At 38.6% G+C, this 23,018-nt stretch overlaps 1 long non-coding RNA gene across 1 annotated transcript in view; it reads right to left on the reverse strand.

Annotated features, from left to right (window-relative positions):
- Window positions 1-23,018, reverse strand: part of LOC111610370 — a 118,025-nt gene that overhangs the window by 83,296 nt on the left and 11,711 nt on the right. Inside the window, exon 2 of the long non-coding RNA XR_002753637.1 lies at window positions 15,868-15,980. This is a non-coding gene — a long non-coding RNA (uncharacterized LOC111610370). The remainder of the gene's footprint in view (window positions 1-15,867; window positions 15,981-23,018) is intronic.

The following is a 23,018-nucleotide window of genomic DNA, read 5'->3' on the forward strand; positions in this document are numbered from 1 at the left end:
AGAGGAGCATACCTCTGGGAGTTCTGATGGCAGAGTGAGCGGGGAAAAGAGCCAAGCCTTGTTCTGCCGTTATAAGCCCTGCACTGCACACACTGACGAGCATGCAGGAGAGAAATTGGCAGTGGGAATAAGGGCAAGGCGGTGTAAATGTGGAGCAGAAAAGTCTTCAGGGTGCACTGTGCACTCATCCTTGTGACCCCGCACACGCACACACACCAAGCACAGAGCACAGGATGCATGGGGGCTTAGGAGATGGCTGTGGATGGGGATGAAAACAAAGCCTGTGGGTTATGTTGGAGGGAAGCTCAGGGAATTGGGAGGGAAGCCTGCTCCTCATCCACCGGCCATATGCAGCATTGGATGTCGCGCACATGTCTTGTATTCACAGACACTGGGAGCATATCGGCCATAAAAAGAGAGATTACCCAGGAAAAAAACAGGGGACGCCAGAAGGAAAGAAAACTAAAACTCACAAGCGCACATGCACCCAGTTACACATCGCAAAAGGTTCTAACTGGCTGGTTTTGCCAGAAGTGAAAAGGGTAATCCTATGAAACTGTTTATGCGTGGAGAAACTTACTTTCAGTGGCCAAAAGAGAAAAAAAAAGTAAGGAGAGAAGATGCCAGTCAAGTTCATGCCTCTGCAATCTGTGACCTGGTTTCTAAATGCAGCAGCTATAAGGAAGGAAATAACAGCTACGCTGCTACATCCAGTCATTTCTGCTTCAGTCCGTTCCTGTTCATGCCGCTTGGATTCTCAAGAAGTTCAAAGCTGTGACAACTTTAAAAAGATATGTGCTTATTTTATTGTGTGAAACAAATGGTGTAATGTGTGTTAGCATGGGGACTTGACACATAAAAAGACAGGTGGAGCAAGATGGAATATGCTTCTGGAAATTAAAGAGGATGAAAAAGTTTGAATTTACAAGTGATCTGTCTCTCAACCAAAGAGTCACAACAATGACATGAACGGAAATAGGATGTGGCACTTGATTTATGACTTTGCATGTAGGTTTTCTTTCTGTAGGACCAAATAAACATATCTATGTAGAATGACATATCTGCTCGATGAAAACTGCTTTGCTATGATGCATGTTGATGTTAAACACAACATTTAAAGATTAAAGTAATCAGAATTATCTCAGAAATCTATGTTTTGAATCGTAGCCTCACATTTTAATTTATTTTTATGACCTCCAAGTTTTTGAAGTTGGAAAAGACTCCTTGCCTTCACCCTAATCTTTACCACATTCAACAGATTCACCATCATATTCACATTTAAAGAACCTTTGAACACAAATTGCTTTGAGTCAAAAACATGGGATATGAGTCTTGACTCCCAACCCTGTAGGTGCAGCACCTCTGTTTGATTAATTTTGCATGAATGTCATTTAAAGACAAAACATGGTGATATTTAGACGAATCTGAGACTAAACCAGCTTGTAGGTTCACTCTCCTCCCTTCAGGTACGTCTCTGAAGCCTCTCATGCAGAGGAAGATATTGATTGCTGATGCACGTCTATTTTTATATTTAGACAAACACACATATATAGCAGGTGGACCAATAATTATCCCTGCTGTAGGGCTGGTCTGCACATTCCTCAAACAAGCATTTATTTGTAATATGCTGAAAACAAATAGGGGGGAGTATATGTGCAAATACAGTATAAACAGATTATGAACATCATTGATTTATTGGTCTCATGTACATACAGTGTCAAGCTTAAGATCAACCAAACACTGACTTCCTTTAACCATCTATTCACATTTTCTCTCCAGCAGAGTGAGAAAGGCTTGCTTTTCTGGACAGATCAGCAGTTCAACACGGGGCCCTCAGATATGTACATGCACACAATCACACCTTTAGACATGTTATTATCACAATCATTACAGTTTTAGCAGATAGTTTTTCATATCTGCTAAAACACTATCCCCTATCCTACACCTTCTCTTAACCAAATTTTCAGTGGACTAAAGTATATAATAATTTGGGAACTAAAGGACAAAGATATTTGTGACACATCTGTGGACTGCTGCCTTGTAAGACATTATGGAAAATGAGCAGAAATTAGGCAAGATATGCGGAAGACAATTTTGGATTTCCTGTTCATCCTCAGGTTCAATGTCAAATGTCTGAAGGTGCCGTTTTTATCTGATCAAACAATTATTTACAAGTACAAACATAATGAGAATGTTGACAGGTCTTTGTGCATCAGAGATTTAAGTCTCAACTCCAAAACAAACCCAAAAAATGCTTGTGAAGATGTTGGCTGAAACTGTCAAGAGTGCCATGAACAATATACCAACATTATCTGAAGTCGCTCAAAGAAAACAAGGTAAGGAAGATTTTCTCACATTGGATTATTCCACATGCAAACAAATTGTAAAAAAAAAAAAAAAAAGAAAAACGAAAACATTGGAAACAGGTTGCAATTTTATGACAAAAAGAAAAATAAATCTCTTACTGATTTCAAGACAACAATCTTGTTTATTTGCTAATTTAGCTACAGCCTAAATCTATTTTTTGTGTATATTAGTATTAATAAGTTTCATCTTAAGAAGTAACATCCCTAAGTGTGGCCGTGATCAAAACAAGGAGGAGGTCAGGAGAGTGTTCTGCTGAAAGTCTCACTTGTTTCCCATCCCCTGTAGGCCAGGACAGGAGCGAAGGAGTCTACTGCATGTGTGAAATCTGTCACATTCTTGTTAATTTGCTTACAGGGTTTCATCCATCCACACTGAATGAGGGAATAGAGTTTGTCAATTTGTTTTCTCCTCCCATCCTGTGAAAATCCCACACTGCAACATTTGAGTTTCATCAGCTCTTTTGACGCTCTGACGAGGGTTTGTTTTAGTTCTGTCATTTCTCTTCATGCTCAAATCTTTTTTTAATATATATTTATTTAGTAAATGCTTCTCTCTTCTGCAGTGTTGCATCACAAAACTTCTAAAGAGGCTTTCAGAAGAGCAAGAGCATTGAAAATTAATGAATGTGTCATCAGCAATAGAGATTAATGAAGATTCAAGATTATTTATCTTTCACGCCTTTCCCAAAGTGCCCTGTCATAGAGGAGGTATAAATGGGGGTCAGTGAACAGAGTTTGGCTCCCAATGTGATTTTCACAAAAAAAATATTACCACTAGTAAATAAAGTTGTTTAAAATAAGTCGAAAAGTTAAAATTTCAGATGTATTGTAAGTTAAATGCAATATTCCCCTTAACATTTTTTGACCTCCTAGTAAAGATGTGTAAAAAATTTTAAGTATTCTTTCCCCGCAGAAGCATAAATAAAAAATTTAATCTAACCTTAAATTTGGTTATTTATATTCTGCAAGGGGGATTATGCATCTGCAATAACAAATAGTCTTTTAATAAAACGTTATTGGCAGAACTGTTGTTTCAGCTGCTTTTGCCAACAGGAGAGCACTTAGTCCTCCCTCACATCTGGTTTCCTCCTTGGACAGTCCCAGATCCCTTTTTATGCTCTCTTCTCTTCAGCTGTAGGATGTAGGTCTATGCACTGAGTTGGACATGTACGGAGGTTGTTTTTACATCTGTTGAACCATTGTTGTGTTGTTGGAACAAGGTAAAGTACTTCCAGTGACAGTGTCTACTGTTTACTGCATGTTCACTCGATTTCCACATAGCACAAAAAGGCTCAGCAGATGGAAAACATCGGGACAAGAAAACTTGTGAACGAGTCTCACTTTATCATATATTCTGCTTAAAACAACCTTGTTTTTCATTCAAGGTACATTTCTAGAGTATCTAGAAATATCTAGAAATGTGACTCAAGTAATGGTTTGAGTAGCAATAAGTCATAATACAGTTCAAATACAAGTACAGTGTAGTAAAACTACTCCTAAAAGTAAATTTTGGTAAAATGAGAACCACTCAATGTTTTCAAACATTGATGTAATAATAAATATAGGTTTTAAGATTTTTCCTTTGATATTTTCTTATCATTGAATATTTGCATCAACCTTTTATAACAGAATGGAACTAAAACTATCAGTAATTTAATTTTTTTTTAATCATTATTAGGTTTGAAACTATAATTTTCCACACATATTAACATGTCTAAGTAGTAATTTTTTCTGTAATTCTTTTGTAAAATTGCGATACTTTTATTTATTTTCAAACTAAAAATAGAAATTTAATTATTTCTGCAAAAACTCATGTAAGACAGATGGATCGATTGATCAATGACTGTACTGGTAATGTTGGATGTTTGCAATCCAATAAAAGATTAATTTAAATCAAGGCTGTTTACTTTATTAGCTATTAAAGATAATGGGGATGTTGAGAAATTCTTCGCAAAGATGTTTCTGAACACCTGAATTACTCAGTGGTATCATGACGGGTTCTGCTGTCAAATCAACAATCAGTTTCAGAACCAGCGACTTATATCTGGAGACTGGAATTAAGTAAAACAACAGAAAATGACAAATGACAGACTTGCAACTGGAAGAGATAACATGTCATTTTCACCCTAAGGGTTTATGCGCTCATCCATTTCACTTGGTGGTCATTGATGCAGGACTTTAACTGGAAACTCGCAGCGCTGTGATGATTGCTGCTGATGGTCCGGACTGCCTGGGCTTGTTTGACACCAAAAGCAGAACAAACATGTTGCACAGTGAGTGTGATCGCACCGTTCTTTCAGCAGCTTTTGCTTTAGAAACAAGAACACAAAACTGACAACACAACATCGCAGGAACGCTCCGTCACCGCTGAGTTACTCCTGACAGTGAAAGGGGTCAGTCAGAACTTCAAGAGAAAGAAACACTGTTTTTATTCTTTAATCAGAAGTTTTTGGTTTCCCAACGAGAAAAGTGTATTTAAAACATTTGGAAGGACTGAAAAGAAAGAATTGTCTAAATTTACTCCATGAAGAAATTTTTCTGTAGAGATTTCTGATTTTCTGTATTAGAGGTAAAACATAAAAGGCTTGTCTGAATCATCTGTTGGTATTTGATCACACTTTACACTGGGAGAAGAAGAAATCATCTGTAAAATTATTTTTCTTGCAGTGCAGCCAAAGGTAAATCAAAGCAAAATGTACCTCTACGTTTCTTCTTTTACATTTAGTTGGATAAAAAAAATAGCCAATGTGGTAGAGATCAAAATCTCTTGATTTGGTATTGGTGCTGAAGTGATCTCTTTAGCACATCTGAATGGAGTTAGAGCTAATGGAAGAGACAAGTAGTTCACCAGCTCTGTGTAGTAGAAAGGAAGCATGAGTGAGGCAGATTGTACCGTATGTGGGACGAAAGGATGCTTGTGTAACATCTTTTGCTCTGACACAGTTTAAGGAGAGTCGTTGTCGGATTGAGGTTATGATGAAACGCGCCCACGAAATCGCCCTTACTTTACTGTATAGAGCGAAAGGTCATCGAATGTTTTTGGAAGATGATTTAAAGACAGAAAACGGACAAATTTAGGGATAAAGACGTGTTCGCGTAGGTGCGGGAGCAAGTGTGTAAAAATATCATACCTGCATGTCACAAATAGTCCTCATGCTGCTTCTTACGCAAACCTTAAGTGTAAGGAGAAGTGTATTACAGAGACTCAGTCAAATAAAGCCATTTTTCACCAACTTTTTAGTTGTTTTTTTTTTTACATCACGGTTGCAGATGGAACAGACTCCAGTCTGGTCCATAATGCTTGGATTGGGCAGAGGATGGACAGACATTTTGGGGCTTTGATTGCAACAATGCAGATGATACTGTGTTCTACATTTTGACGGTCTCACAACGTCTGATGGCTAATTCACCCTACAGACAGACCACAAGATACAAAGTCTTAAAAATATTTTAAAATGTCATTGCAGGACCTACAGCAGGATCTTGCAAATATGAATATGAAAGTAAATGCCTGTACAATCTGAAATAGATTATGGAAGTTAAATTTTCATTAGCAATATCATTATTCTTTAAGCAAGAAGTAAAATCCAGATTAGAGTGTAGCGGCGATAACATAGATAATGACCAAGATGCCTCAATAAATCTAAAATAAAATCACTTGGAAACAAATTGATGGATATGTTTAGATTCGACTAAATTTATCATTCCAAGAAAAGAATCTCATATCAACTATGAAGTACAGAGGTGGAAGTATCATGGAGTTAGCATGCTTTGCTGCAGCAGAACCGGAGCAACTCAGAATCCAGTTTTTACTATATGGGATGATTTTTTCACAACTGTATTCCTCTGGAATGATGTTAATGGTACAGGCCACACTATATCAAGGCATTTTGGGGCTAACTGAACTGAACTAGAACTGAACTCATTTCAAGTCTATCTGGTGTTTATTTTCTGGGGAAATAGCAGAATATGAAGCTCTGCAGGAAAATTTTCCCAGTGAAACAGTAGGATGTTTCCTAGTTTTCACCATTCAAAGTAATTTTCATCAGCTGCTGTTTGCCTTATGTGATGTCACCAGTCATTTGAATGTTAAAGCTCGTTTTTAGGTGGTGCGATTTAAATCTATCCTCATAAAAAATAAATAAATAAATAAAAATGAATCAACTAACTAGAAAACCAAATGGGAAATCAGACCATGACGTGGTTCTATGATTAACAACATGTTCTATGGTGGTATTCCATGGCTTCACAAAAAATATTTGACTAGTAGCAATAAAAGAACACCTACATTCCCCATGGAGGACATTTAACCACATTTATTTTCTGTCTCTATGCTGAAAAAACCTTTTAATCCAACAGAGGACTCTCCTGGTACACCTGATGTCTGGTTTTTGTGATGTTTTCACAGCTGCACTCTAAAGACGGTAAGTGATGTCACCAGCTGTGTCCTTCACTATTCTTCATCTCTCAAAGGATTTTTCTGTCTTCACCTGCATTTTTTCCCCTCTTTCATGGTCAATCTGTCAGGGGTATATTTCTAAGCCCCATCATTTGCCTTTAGAACTTGTCACACTGTTTGACCTAATGTATTTATTTTCCTATCTTTCTTTTTAAACAGATTATCGGCTTTAGCGTCAGTTCTTCTGTCTTGGAGCAAACATAAGCCGTTGGCTTCAAATCCTAACAGATGAAAATGCGAAAGGAAATACCGAGGATTCAAGTTACTGCAGTCAGTCATTAACCTGTTCTGAGATGCATGAAAGTTAGGAGGCAGAAAAACTGCAAAAACATCAATTTTATTAACCACTGTCTATAAAATAAATGTTAATAATCACTTACATCTTGATTTCAAATGCAGGACTAAAACATCAAAGCACTGCAGTTGTCTACTGACTGGTTATGTGTGTACAGATGTTTGTGTTTACTGTCCGTCTCTGTCAGAGCTGTAAACAATCTATCAGCACAAATCCAGGACTGTCTCTCTGCTGGTTGGTCAAGGTCGCCTCACACAAACACACACACAGACGACAGCCCTGGCACAGACAGGTTCAGGACAAACACAGCATATCCGAGGGCTGACTTGGCAAAACCAAACCAGAAACAAATTCATTTTTGTCATATCTGCTAAATTCCATGCAAACAATTTTGGAAAACAAGTGACTTTAGGAATTTTATCAGGAGCATGGATTATTCACTGTTAACTTACTCTTTGCAGTCAGAGTTTTTATTGATTGTTTTATTTATCAGTTTTACTGGTGCATGTAGTGAAGTCAGTGCACAAGGTACAGAATAACAATTTCATATGACTTTTCCCCAATTTTCTATGTCAGCACAGTCTGTTGTCCGCTCTGTGCCAAGTTTGAAGTTCCACTCGGTCTGAACAAAATTGATTTTTTTCTGCCATAATGTCCGTCAAATTGAAGCACCTTCAGCAGCTGAGACTTTTTGTGGAAGAGGTTGGTGGACTATTGGTGTCTTTGTCTTCAAGATAAAAAAAGAGAGAGAGAAAGGAACACCAAACACAGCCTGAAAGAAAAACTGTCCCTCTATACAGGCTGGAAAAACCCAAGAGCACTGGTACATTTGCTGTAGCATTTAGGATACATTTCTAGAATCTAGACTGGCAGTTCTTTGTGGAGAAAAATATAAAAGGTTTCTCAGTCCTTAACAAACTTAAAGGAGTTAGAGTTGAGAGCAGGCAGTCTCTTTATTCACAGTTTTGCTCTTTAGGACAGACTCATCCATTCATCCATTTCTAATGTATACAGTTAAGAAAAAAGTTATTCATATCCCTGGCAGATTTAGATGAATAGCTATTTTATTCCACCAAGAAATAAGAAAATATAATAAGAATAATTTAAAAAATGTTTTTTATAAATGCACATTTTGTTAAGATGTTGAAAATAGCCTGATCAATGATCAGCTCCAAACTTATCACTTTTGGCATGTTTCACCAGTTATCTTGAGGATTTATTGTTGATGATGACCTCAAGTGATGATGACTCAAATCTTGGAAGGTGGAGTGCCTCCTTGCCACCACCCTAATCTTCAGCTTCCTCTTCACATGTTCTCTGTTGGATACAGGCCACACTCTGGCTAAACGAAACATCCACTTTGTAGACATGATTATTAATAATTCCTTCTTGCATTATCCTCATCTCTCATTCCTATCTCCTTTCCCTTCATTCCTGAATATGAATATTCAATGAATATGTCCTCATTCCTGCGTCACTATCTACATTAGAAAATCTTTGATCCCTCATCTCTCCATCTCCCTTATCAATAAACCTCCTCTCCACCCATCCCTAATTTCTACAACCTTTATTGCTTACTCCATTCATAGATCATCCTTACTTATTTGATTCATCATCCCAGCATCATTACCTGCTTTATCCCCATCTCCCTCAATCCCACCACCTTTACCTGCATCTGGAGAAATGGCTTTAAACTGTGTCTGGCTTAAGCCATTCTTCTTCAACATCGGCAATTGTCTTAACTTTTGGGTGTGGTCTTTGCAAGAGAAAACTTAAAATGTAAAGAAAAAACCTGCCCAAGGTAAGGACCTTCACTGCATAAACTGCCTGCCGGCTGCTGTAAGCCTTACTAATCAAAGAGACCTGAGCAGATTATGTTCCCTCTTTCCTCTGATGATTGCTACCAGAAGACAACAAGCTTTTATTTTTGCAATATTCTTCTGCTTAATTATTTCTCACCTTGTTCTTACACGTCTATATTATGAATGCAGATGCAGCTGATTCCATTTTCTATAAGTACTGAATAATGCTCTACATATGAAAGCAGCACAGAGTCTCATGTACTCAGGTTCACCTTTATCCCACCTCATGCTGACGTTGTGTGGTCCTCGGTAGGGTGCACATGACGCTGAGCCTCTATATTTATTTCCGACTGTACCACTCAGGGTTGATATTAACTGTGTGGAGTACCAGGAGCCATAATTAAATAATGACTGACAATGAGAAGGTAGAGCAGGGGCCATCTGGTCTGCAAGGGTGTGGCCAAGCAACAACACACTCACCCAGACCACAAAGCAACACATTCATTATGATAAAACAAAAAAATAAAACATATAGTGTAAAAAAGAAAAAGCAGCATGAATGTGTCATGCAGGAGACACCCCAACTGAAATCACTGAAACCCAGAAAGTATCTGTTCGCATATTTCATCTTTCTACCCCCTTCATTCTTCAGCAGCATCTCTGTCCATTCTTTCTTCCTCTTTGTTCTTCCGCCCTAACATCATCCCCAATGCCCAAACCTCCTCCTGCCCATCACCTCGGCCACCAGCACGTCACTGGAGTGGCAGCCATTGGATGGAGCTGCAGTATATGTGTGACCTCAGTGCACACATCCCCACAAAGACAAGCGCACACACACACTGGCAAACACGTGACTGCCCCCTGCTGCCTCTGTGGACTATAATCAGTGAGGTCCCAGCTGCAGGTCCGGAGCACTCTTCTCTGAGGGCTACAGAGATCAGTCATTTCTCAAAGGAGATGGCAGCATGTGGGCTTCCACTGTATGTGTTTGTGTTTGGATTTTAAATCAGAGGGGGGAGATTTTATTATTTCTAACAAGTGGATGAGATGTGATCTGTGAAATTATCTAAAACTTGAATCAAAAGACCCCAAAATATTTCCATGTTTTTTTCAAAATGGTAAGGCCATAAAATCTGTCTCATTAAGACAAAAGACAAAAGATGAAGATGCATCATAATGTGGATGTAAGCAAACCGGCTTTGATGCCATGGTTGCACAATGTTCAAAGTTTGCAGTGAAACAAAGCAGTGAATTGGTAATATGAGCTGAATTGAGCTGATTTGCTACAGTTGCAATTACTTGCAAAAGTATCAACACACTTTAAACCTTTAACACTAGGATGATACAGTTTTCGAGTCCTTCCCATATCGGCTCAACAGGGCCAAAAGGCCGGAGTCCACCCTGACGACTCTGATGGCTCAAATTAGCATCCCTTCTTCAATTGTAAATGTGGTCGTTGGCCGTCGGGCCAGAAGGTGGGAATGTGAATAGTCCATGTTGGGGGTGGGTATCTATGATACCTGCAGGAGATCAGGTCTCCTGTAGGTAGTGCTCTTCAGTTTAGTTTTGAAGCATACATGAAGTGTTTTTGGAGAGATGTGACCTTTTGCAGCTGATCCATGATGTTGTGCTGCATTATCCAGGTCATTTTGCCAAATGTACATAGAGTTTGCAAAACATACAATCTGTTTCAAGAAATGTTCAAAGGTTTTTCTAAAAGAAATTAGTAATGTTTCTCTTTGAAATAAAGCTAAGAGGGTATAAAATGACAGTTTAGAAATAAACTTACCAAATTAATTGTGTTGATCCACCTCAAAAAAACATGGAAAAAGTGTAAGCAAAAGAGATCTGGGTCTCAGGAGGTTATAATGAATTCATTGTGCTTGGGTGCGCCAGTAATGGCCTTATTTACGGAACAAAAGCGCCTGTTGAAAACAGCTAATATATTGGAACCTCAAACATTGTCCTGAGCCGTATGCAACGAAATTTCGTTCTTTATACACCCTGTGCATTGAAAATGACAACAAAGTCAGTTTAAGTCGAAGTCGAAGTCTAAGTCTATTGTGCAACTGTGAGATGCGTTGAGGCCATTACCAGGGTACTGATAAGGTAATGGCCCTATTTACAGAACAAAAGCACCTGCTAGAGAAAATCCTTCAGGCCAGTTGGACTATCGAAGCCGATATAGGTATACGTCAAAGTGGACTAACTCTAGCCATTCTAAACACAGTAAGAACTTGAAACATGGTAATGTTTCAAGTGTACATTTCCTAAACATGACAATATTTCAAATGTACAAACTCCTGTGTCACTATGTAACAAAAGGGAAAAGGATCTAAGGTTTTCTTTAAAAAAAAAAAAAAGAAAAAAAATCATTTACAAATACAAATGTGAAAAATGTGGTGTATATTTGTCTTAAGCGGCACACGCTGGCATCTGGGTCTTTTGGGATACGTCTCTACTGGTTTTTAGACTCGAAACAAACTTTTTCCCCATTCTTCTATGCAAATAAGCACAAGCGCAATCAAACCGGATGACATACATCTTATATTTTGTGTCATGGCATAGTTGCTCAACTGGATTTAGGTCTGGACTTTGACTGGGCCATTCAAGAATATGTTTGGATTCAAACTAGTGGTGTGCAAGGTGTGCTGGTTCCCTGCCTGTGTTAGATTTTGCCTTGGCTCAACATATGTGAATCTGCAGAACGAGACACCGTTGACTTATAATGTATTTAAGTATTTGTGGATTTCACGGTGGTTGTGCTCCCTTACCCCTGTGAATCTAATGTTTATAATTTCCCTTTGCTTCAAAGCTACTTTTTTACTGTATGTCCATCTATCACATATCATAGAAAATCACTAATGATTGTGGCTGTAATGGGACATTATGTTAAACAGTTAAAAGGATGTGAATGCTTCTGTAAGGGACTAAAACAAAAAAAGAGACACAAAATCTTACATCTTTTACAGTAAAGTGTCTCCATTCACTATTTGTAGAGGACATCCAAATTTCATCAGCTGTTACATTTTTCAGCCCTGATAAGCTAACCTTGCTTATTCAGGAGCTGCTTTACCTTTTGCTCTCTGCTGCCAAAAGCCCGTCTCATTCCATGTAACATTGATAGATTCATCAATTTGTTAAGACTTTTGTTCAGTCTTTACTCAGATCTTTTCATGAAAACTGAAGTTATCGTGCGTGCACAGTATTTGCCCTTTGCACGAAATTGGATAGAGTTTTCTCGAGTTTATTTGCCTCATATGCTGAGAAAAAATGACAAGGTGCCTCGGGTGATTATCGAAAGTAAAACCATGGAGAAAGACAGTTTAGACTGCGGCTTTACTTATTTATTCAATGATGCAATTTGTCAAATTCCTCTAGGTTAGGCAACCAGTGCTGTCCTTAAATGTCACCGTAGCAGTTCAGACTTGTGTTGACATATACAGTATGTTTCTGTAGTTGACCTAGAGATTTTTATCCAAAAATTTAAGGAAAAGGCAGAATTTAAGACATGGCAAGGACATGTTCAGTGTACTTTCAGCTCAAATATCTTTCCAAAGGTATTCATGCAACTTTTCAAGCATTTTTGTCACATAACAAATCACAACTGCCAGTGTATTTAAAGACCATTTTATGTCATGTTATGCATCTCAGAGGTTTTGAGTAGACAGAGGGACATACCAGTCAGATCAGGAATATGGGCGATGAGACGTTTAAAGACAGGTTAGCACAGCTGCAAACACCAAGATATGTCCACACACCTAAACTGTCAGACAAGCAAGAAGGGCAATAATCAGAGAAGCAGCAAAGAGGCCCAGAAATTCACACCTCATGTCAGAAGATCTATTGTTGAATGCTAGCCAGGCACTCTACAGATCTAGGCTTTGTGGAAGTGTGAAAGGAAAGAAGCCATTGTTGAAAAAGAACCATAAAAAGTGCCGGGTGAAGTTCAGAGATGCAGAAAACGTGGAAGAAGGAGTTCTGTTCAAAGGATGCATAAAAAAACTATTGCCCATTTCCCTTAACACACCATCCTCAGGGCTCAGGTTGTCATGCTGTGGGGATGTTTTTCTATTTAGTAATGAGAGTCAGTTGATGGGATGATGAATAGAGCAAACATAGAGAGCAATTCTGGAGAAAAACTTGTTAGGGGCTACAACAGACTTGAGACTGGGGTTTGAGGTTCACCTTAGCACAATAACACTAAACATACACAGGAAAGCTACAGGAAACCTAATTAGCTCAAAGCACTTGAATCTGTTGGGAAAAGTACAGACCAAAAACCAATCAAGAATCTGTGAAAAAGTATGTTAACAGATGTTCACCATCACCTGTTTTATTTTAATACCATCAGCAGACTGACCCATCCCCAATAACTCTAAAGAATTTTGAATTAATGAGTTACAACAACGCTCAATTTCCTTTTGTGATGAATAGAGTATTTTTGATGGGATTTTTTGTTGTTATTGTATCCAAAAATCTCTAGATGTGCCCATCAGATTTTTTTAAATGTTTTCCTTCTTTATAGTAATGTATTTTTTCCACCCATCAATCCTGAAAAGCAGACCATACATACCATAACAACATCAGAGAGACAATGTTTCAGTAATTTTTATGTATTTTTTGGTAGTTGTACCCTCATATTGGGTAGACGTGTGTGTAGCATGTGTCCCAGCTGCTGTGTTCATATGGGAATCTGCGTGTGCACGTGAGTGAGCAGATTGTTGGTATGTTCTCCAAAGCCCTGAAGGTCATCTGCGAGGTGATTACACTTCAGCTGTGTCCAGGTTTGAAGCACAAACAGCTGCACTTCCACATTGATTTCCTGTCACTCCAGATAGGAATACATAGTGTATACCAGACCGAACCCATCACACACACACCAACGTCAGTTTCTCTATCTCTTATGCACACACACTCAAACTAATCATCCTGAAACCAATGAATGATTTCAGAGTGGGCGGTGAAAAGGTGAAGGATCAGCCCATGGTTTGTGGCAGGTCACCAATGGTTTCCGTAGCTGGCTGGAAATGTATTCTCTGGGATCTGGATGAACTGTCAAATGAGTTTATAGGGAACCATTTCATCGTGGTTTTTTAATTCCTGAATCTAAAATGTCTGACATGTTATTGAAATTCAAATGACTAGCTTCGCCGGTACTTCTCAATCTTACTGCATGAATATGAATGGAGCGACAGCCTCCATCTGATTCTTGCTTAATATTCATGAGAGGAGATTTGATGAATTACCCAAATGTGTGTACTGATCTCTATTTGAGATTATCGAACCAAGAAACCAATTGTTCTGTAATGAGAGGCATTCACGTTGGCTCGGGATGGGCTTTAAATGTTATTCTGGGTTCCATCCCGACGCGGCCTTTTTAGACAGGAGGTCAGGGGTCGTGAATCCTTTGAAGGGGAGTATCCGTCACACTTGACATTTTGCATTGACCTCCGTTCAGGTCGTGCAGCCTGGAAGCCGTGAGGGCGGTGTGAGTTGTTGACAGCTCTTCGGAAAAAGGTGCAGATGGATGGAAATGCACAAAAACACTAACTTGTTGCCCACACATGGACACAAATGTCTGGCTTCACCCACAGCTCAAATGTTTGCCTTAAAAGCATTATTTTGCATTGCTATTCAGGGCTTAATTATTACTTGTGTGCACAGACCGCTATTATGGCTTGTTCAGACCTACTTCCAATGACAGGTCAACTCAAAGCAAATGAATATCAATAAAAGTGACAGATTTTCTTGCAAATACCTTGAATGCAACATAAAACATAATTTACCTTCATGTACAGACTTTTAATCAATGTCTGCGCCGACCTCGTTTGCACTTACTGGTCACTTTATTAGGTATACCATGTCAAACGCATATCAACGCAAATAGTCAATCACTTGACTTGGTGAAGTTCAGACTGGCATTCAGAATGAAAAAGATTTATTTGACATTATCAGGCAATATGCATTTGTCAGTAACCACATGTTTACAGCGCCACGTGTCACCTGTATCTCATCACATCTCATTTTGTTCCAGTACACATTAATAAAAGCAAAACCATCTTTATTTTGCACTGATCTGAAAAAATATAGGAACTATTGAACCACAACCCTCAGTATTGCTGCTGACCATGTCAACCTCACTGTGACCACAGTAACTCATCTTCTAGCAGCTAATTCCAGCAGGTTAATCCACCATGTCACAAAGCTCAAATCGTCTTAGACAGGTTGATAATTCTGGATTACCAATTTAAATTTCTTACGCACTTCGATTAACATAGAAACTGAAATATAAATTGCATACACACATTGCACTGGTGCCAGTAAATGCAGTGGGGGACTGTAACTATGACTGGTCCAAAAAGGTGCCAGAGAAGAAGGATTATAGGATTAAATTTGTGTCTCCGTTTTGAGGTCTAGATGGACATGACCTGTCCATCGGACAAAGTGTTTTCTAGCTTAAAGTGTTTCTTTGCTCTTGCACAACCACCCCCAACCACACGGACACACAAAGACACGAACATGCACGTTTCTTCCATAATTGATGTGGGAGATGAGGCTTCCCAGGGGTCACCTCTTCTCCCTTCATCCCTCCCAATTTCTGCAGCTTTTCTTGGCTGCCTCATGCTCACCTTCTACTCTCCTTTTCTACATTTCACCTCTTCATCCTCCCCCCTGCCTTTCATCTAGTCCGTCCATTTACCTGCCTGCTGGCTCACATCCATTTAATGTGCTGACAGCACCGGAGGTGACCGGGTTGGGGTACCAGAAAACCATTCATACAGAAGCAATGTGCCTTTATTTATTTATCTATTTATTATTTAGCCTCTGGTCTGTTTTAGTGTGTCTGTATCTATGAATATTTCTAAAAAAAAAACCCTCGCCATCAAGATGAACTCACAAAACCATTGCGCACACAGAAAAACACAAGCAACAGAAACACACCTTGTGTTCACGGTGTCCTCAGAGGCTTTTATCACGGTGTACTTGGGTCCTCTCCAGATGTTGAACGTCTTCCTGGCCAGGTGAGATAGTCAGGAGGAGGCAGACACACACATCTGGAGAAAATAGATTTATGGTGAGGGAAAAGCTAATTTATCGAGAAACCCAGCACACCTGAACACACATTTACATTAGATAAGGATTACCTGTAATTCTTCACACTGATATACATTGCAGGCAGCACATCTCATCACACATCATGAATTTACATATGGCAAGTATATATATCAAACATGACTCTCATACTGTAGGTAGTTTTTGTATTCAATTAATCTTTACAGGATTTATTATTGTGTTTCACAGAAACTGAGCATGTTTTATTGCCCAGAACAATCATAAAATTCCTCCAGCATTTCACTGAGAAGGAAGCCTTTTACATCTGCTTCCAGTCAAATGAATGATCTTTAAAATCCCAGGAAGTTCTCTTAATAAAGGCAAAAGAAAATCTCAAAGAGGCCATCTTTCGCAATTAAATCGAGGGAAAATGGCCACTAGCTACAACTGGAATATAATCCAAGTCTTAACATGATGCTAGCACCACCAGACTTGACACTTGGTCTAGTTTAATTAGGTTAGAAAGACTCATATTGCCGTTTTAATATATGCTTCTTGTCACTGTGGCTAAAAAGTGAAACTTTCTCTTGTCTGAAGATAAAATTTTCATATCTAGTTAAACTGGAACGAGTGTATTCTCAGTCGATGCCGATATAAAACTGGCTTCACTGTGTAGCTGGTGTTAAAACAGCTTCTAGTTTGTGGTTTCTGGGTTGTTCTTGGACATCTTGACTAATTTCTTTCCATTTGATAATTTGGGTCAGGTGGTAGAAAGCTTGGCACAAACATTAATAAATTCCTGTTTCTAAAAATGATTAAAGTTGCTTGTGCCTTTCTGGTGTTAAGTTGGGATCCAGTGATCTTCAGGATAACATTAAGCTTCTGGAATGACTCCCATCAAAACAATTGTGAAAATACGTGAGCTGTGCTTGGAAGTCCTGTGTGTACCAGGAAACCAATAAGTTTGAATAAAATATCTTAAAAAGTGATCAAATCAAACATGCAGCACAGTTACAGTATCCCAGAAGCTCAGAGTTGAATACAGAAATTCTGCCATTTCTCTGCAACTCCCTCTGAGGACATTTAACAAAATATTAGGAGTGTTTGCATATATTTTCAGCTTCATGAATAACTGACAAATTCAGAGATGCCCAATTCCTGCTTCTGACATTCCTTAGATTTGTTTGTGCCATGACGCGGTTAAGTTGGGAGCCAAGTGCAGGCAAAGCCAGAGGCTCTTGGTGAAGAGCAGATTCTTTAATAACAAACAGAAAGGAAAACTTACATGGGGAAATCACAAGGTAACTAGCGGTTGAATTGAGGCAAAAAACACACATGGCAGACGGCATAAATCCAAGAACAAAAATGAGTGGAACCAGTAAGGAACAAAGAGAAAGTTTTATACTTTTAAACCAGAAGGACTAATCAGAGGCAAATGGGAACAGCTGAGGGAGAATGAAGCCAGAGGAGAATCAGATGATAGAAAACATCTGTGAAAGGGAGGAAACTATCAGTCTGAAGGTGAATAATAAATACAAAGAGGTTGAAACAAGACTAAAACCGGAAAGAATAACACTGATCAAAGATTTCAAGATTCAAAAATACAAATAGCAATTGTGCTCCAATTGCTTTTTTAAACCAATTATCTTCTAACATGACTTTATTTAAATTAATGCTGGAATTTCCACATTTTTTAGTAATTCTTTATAGACAAGCTTAACATGGGTGCCTAGAAATTTGTTAAAGTTTTTATGCAAATAAGTTCTTTCAAACCAATCAGATTGTTTTTTACATTTACAATGATGCTCACCATGTTTTCTTTAAATAATCCATAATCACATCCTGGTGAAATTTTCTTTTATTTTGTTCCATGATGTTTTGTTTCATAACATCAGGAACTATTTCTTCGATGCAGATCTACTGACCTGCAGGTTTTCGATACAACCCTGGTCCAGTATTTCTCCAAGAAAAGGGTTGGAGATCCTAGATTTGCAAAACTACGGTTATATCTTAGAAAAACAGAGACAAATTAAACAGATTTTATAGGGCTCTTTATGTCATAGAGTTGGTATTTAAAGTGGGAGGAAACAAAATGTAAAGATTTCAAATCAGATGTTTTATCTTACTGAACAGATTTCATAACACTAGATAGTCACCTCATAGAAAAGTTTAAACCTCTAGCTGATTTTTTTTTTTTAAAGATTCTCTGGCCAGTTCAAACACAGGATCTAAAATTTGTAGGACAATACATCTCGAGGACTGAACCTGGGCACTCCTGCTCTAAATGATGATCTGTGAGTGTGTTTTAGGCTCTGTGACAATCTCGGGTAGCTGTCTGGAGACCCTGTTTGGTCTGGGTGGCCCACAGGCAGCCCTCAAGCCCCGGAAGAAACCGCTGCTCCATCTGGACTTTCTGATCATCCTCCACTCACCCTGAACCAGCAGATGGTGCAGGACAAAGAAGTGACTGGCATGAAATGCTGCATGTAATGCTCTCAGAAAAAAACAGGAATGGAAGGGAAAACAATTGCAAAGTTGCAATGAATAAAACATGGGATGATGACTTCTGTTTGACTTTATGTCAAACAGAAGTCATCATCCCAACATTTTTTACTGATGTTTTTTTACAGTAAATAAAAAAAAGAAAAGAAATTTACATCCAGGGAATAGACTTCATGTCACAAGAAGAACAGTCCTGAGACATCACTGGTTTCGGTAAGAGAAGAGTGACAGGAAGGAGACAAGGGAGACATCACACCCAAAGTATCCAGAAACATAGAACCCTGGAGGTCTGCAGGTTTTTGTTGTCTTCAGAGTTTTTAAAGTCAGGCTGTTGCAGATTGATGTGAAATACAGTCAAGATTAGAGCAATTTGGACTTTTATTAGCTTTCTAAATGTTTGTCTCCCTCAGATGGGACTCGTTTCAAAAATGTAAAATAGTTTCTCCTTCTCTGTTGTTGCATTCTGTTGTTTCATTAGGCCAATCCTGCAGCTATTCTGGCTCTTTATGGGTAATTTGGTCTTGCAAATGGTGTTCAGCTGTGCCAGTAACACAACCCTTTTGACACAAACACAAACAGGCTTCTTGATATTTTTGAAAACATCCTGAACAAAATCAGAACTAAAATGAAAACATGTACATTTCCAGACTACTTTTGCTGTAGTTTTTCAGATGAGCATCAAGTAATGGGCACATACTTACACAGATGTGGATATTGACAGATCTTTCATTTCACTGAAGACTAGATATTCACCAGATATTAACATTCACTGGATAAGGAAAACACATTTGTTCTAATTAAGTCAGAAAAAATATTCCTGTTAGTTCAGTTAGGATTACCATGATTATTTAAATTTGCTAAATGCTAGGATAATGAGACAGGATTTTCCATTATTTTCCTCATAGTCAGACATTTTTTCTTAGCTTTGCTGCATTTAAACTGCAAGGGTTGTGTCAAACATTTTAGGTATCCTAAATAATAACAAGCTTCTCACACTAGTTTGACCCCACGGTCAGAAGTGATGATCCTGAGTTGGGTTTGTAGGCCGGCTTGCTTTGTGGCTCTATCCGAACACTTTCTCTGAGATCAGGGCTTTATGACAGCCACTCCAAAACACTGACATTTGCCTATAGACCATTTTGTAACTTAGTTTGGTGTTGGTCAATAAAACTTTATTGACCAACACCAATAAAGTTTGTGTCAACCCTCACACTGCTTCAATGTGAGGGTTGACATCATCCATCTTGTGAAGAGGTTTGGCATCTTCCCAAAATGGATGATGCCATCCACTCTGGGAAATGCACAAATCCCTCCTGCAGTAAAACGCCCACACAGCATGATGCTGCCACCGCAGTACTTCAAATTTGAAATGTTATAAGGCTTAGAGTCTTTTCCCTTTCTGCTTTGGTCAAATACTTATATTTTATATTTCTCAGAGCAAAAGACATGTCTCCCAGAATAAAAAGTCTTTCCATTTCCAAGTTGCAATCTGCTTGATGTGTTGTTTTATACTTTCTTTAAAAATTTCTATTATAAGATGTATTTTGCTAAAAAAAAAGTAAAAGGGATTATTAAGTCATTTTATTATCTAAGTGAGAAAGATATTGTTTCTGCTTAAAGTACGCAGATAAAATTGGGAAAAACACAACTTCCAGCAACAACAGACCAGCAACAGTGTGGAAACATAGAAGTCCAGGAGAGTCCTGGCACACTAGGAAAGACTCACAATTAATAAAAAAAAAAAAAAACAGATGAGTCAAAGCTTTTGCACAGCTCTGTATATTTATGTTTTACCAAGTAAACAAATAATCTACTGGTTTAGTTTTGAGTCTGACATGAAAAGACGATTTTTGTGGATTTTCATGTTATACAGGGTGTAAATTCCTGCAGCTGTTAGCTGTGGTAAAGCAGAGGAAGGAAGTGGAAGAAACCGTTTTAAAGTTTTCACTTAACCTCTGGGCTCAAGGCCACGAAGGAGCAACATGGTTCAGGGTCAGCAGCCAAAGATTAGAGTTCAGGAAGTCTTTTTGTTCCTCAATAGACTTCTCTTACAGCGTTACCCTATGATGGGAACCAGCATCAGCTGATTCTGAGTGGAGATGCGACTTTCAATGGTTTCTATAAGTGTTTCCAGTCCATCTATCTCAAATACCATTACTCTTTTCTGACACAGCTTCTAAATAAAAGCCATCTCTATACCATTTTTCATCTGATGATAACTTTTAGTGTTTATGTACTGAGCATCTGTTTGTCTTTCAGATTCACACACGGCTGCTGCTCATGATTCAGTGGATCACACGAGTACAGCAGTTCACACCGGGTGAATGGGTGGTAATCATGCATGTTGCGAAATGCTTCTCATCACCGTATTACTTACACACAACACATCTGCCGAGTCTGAGAGAACAAACAGCTCTGTCTGAAATATTCAATTACACACACATACACACACGCATGCAGACAGAGGCTCGGTTCTGTTTACCTCAGAGTAAAGCTCATTAACAACAAAGTACTGAGCAGCTTTCACCATTTCTCACATAGTTTATAATCATCTAAATGTTGTGACAAGTATGCAAAGAGGACAGTAGCACGGTAGCGCTGATGAATGGGGTAAAACACCTCACATTCGATAAAGACACAAATACAGCCGCGGCGCCGTAAACCACAGGATGATCCTTTCACATGCGATAAATCCATTGCCACCAAAACACGAGTCAAAAGATGACTCGATTATAGCTGACAGCAGCAAGTGTTGCATTGATAGAGATGCTAAATCTGCCTAATACAATTTACTTCAAGCTGTAATTTATCTTCATCTTCATCAGTTTACCACCAGTGAAGCCAAACACCCAACTGATTAATATTTCAGATGTTAGTTTATTAAGGGTAGAGTGGAAAGCCTTTTACTCACACAACCCCTCACAGGGTTGGATAAAGGTTTACTCTCATCTGGGATCCTATCTTATGCTGTCTTCTCTTAAGATCATTTCACAAGTTTTATGTAAAATTTAATTTTAAAGGTCCTGCTAAAAGAGCATCTGATGACCAATGTTTGAGTTTTCCTGGAATCCAGGAAATGTGGAAGAGATAAAATCCCATTAATTGGACTTACAATTACCTCTAAATCAAATTAAGACTGCAGCCTGGGTGATCAGCACTTATTAGAAACTGGTGTGAACACTCTGGTACAATTTGTTCCTATCATATGAAACTGTTCAGCAGTAATTACATGTAACTGAAGGTAGCAGCAAATTGGTGCTTGTATTTTTGGTTTACTGTTAAAGCAACTCTGACAAGGGATACGTATGACTACTTCTAAAGACTTCTTAAAGGGAGCAATGAGATCAAACTATCCAGCATTTTGGGCATGAGGTGTTACTTTCTCCCCTGTAGGGGAAATAAAACATTCTGCACTAAACCAAGTGTTTTCCCACTTTATTGTGCAGCTGCATTGTCCCACAGTGTTTTGGGAAAACGTTCACACTTCTTAAATCTTTTCATGTTTTGCAGCATTATATCCAGACTTTGTTACATGCTGGACATGTTAGCACCATCACATCGTCACTATGTGATGATGCTAACATGTCTTTTGTCGCTAAAACCACCCACACTCTAGTTTCAACCCATCCCACATGTTGAGGTTTCCTTCTGGGGTAGGAAAATATTAGCTCAATGACAGAAAGGTGATAGGAAACACAGATATGCACAAGACACATGTATGAAGATTTTACTCTTTAAGCTACAAAATGAAAACGGCATCACTGAGCTTTAGAACAACTGAAAAGGCTGTTTATATCTTGATCCTCTAAAACACGACTTGAATTCTGGCTGTTGGGCACAAATCAGTCATTTTATTAACTGCACACACTCCTGGTCTATTCCTAATATGAGTGTAAAGCACACCAATCTGCATTTCTTCAAATCCAGCCTCCCCACCAAAGAGAACAGATTCAAAATTATTCCATAAGCAGCTAATCGCCCCTGAATTGCACTTTGGACACCCCTGCTGAAGGGGGAGCTGAAGCTTTGAACTGCTGAGTAGCAGCCAAGAAAACACAGGGATTAGCAAAGAGCTTTTGCAAGTGGAGTGATTTAGAAATTCATCCTGAGATGTGTAACAACCTGGTGCAGCTAAAATACGTCTCAGTGCTGTGCTTAGTCATGCTTTCATGGAGGATGAAGTATTTATTTCACCTGGAGACATGCAGACCTTTTTTTTGACTAACTCAGCATTTGTCCTACAATATCCACTCATATTCATATTCATCGCAGTAAAGTAGAGCTAATATAACAACTAGAGCCTGTGATTTTAAATACCACAGCATCTTTTAGAATGAGTATAAGTACTTTGTGTTAGTCTGACACATGAAAACAGTTTGAAGTTTGTGGATGAAACATGGCAAGATGGGCTTTTTGCCAGTCACAAGACATAAAGAGGTGTGTGACCAACACACACCTCTTTACTCCAATAGCCCCACTGACATATCTTCACTAACAGATGCAGAATGAAAACCTCAACAACCTGAAGCTCACACACA

The sequence above is a fragment of the Xiphophorus maculatus genome, chromosome 12, assembly GCF_002775205.1.
Source record: "Xiphophorus maculatus strain JP 163 A chromosome 12, X_maculatus-5.0-male, whole genome shotgun sequence".
In the NCBI taxonomy this organism is placed as follows: domain Eukaryota; kingdom Metazoa; phylum Chordata; class Actinopteri; order Cyprinodontiformes; family Poeciliidae; genus Xiphophorus; species Xiphophorus maculatus.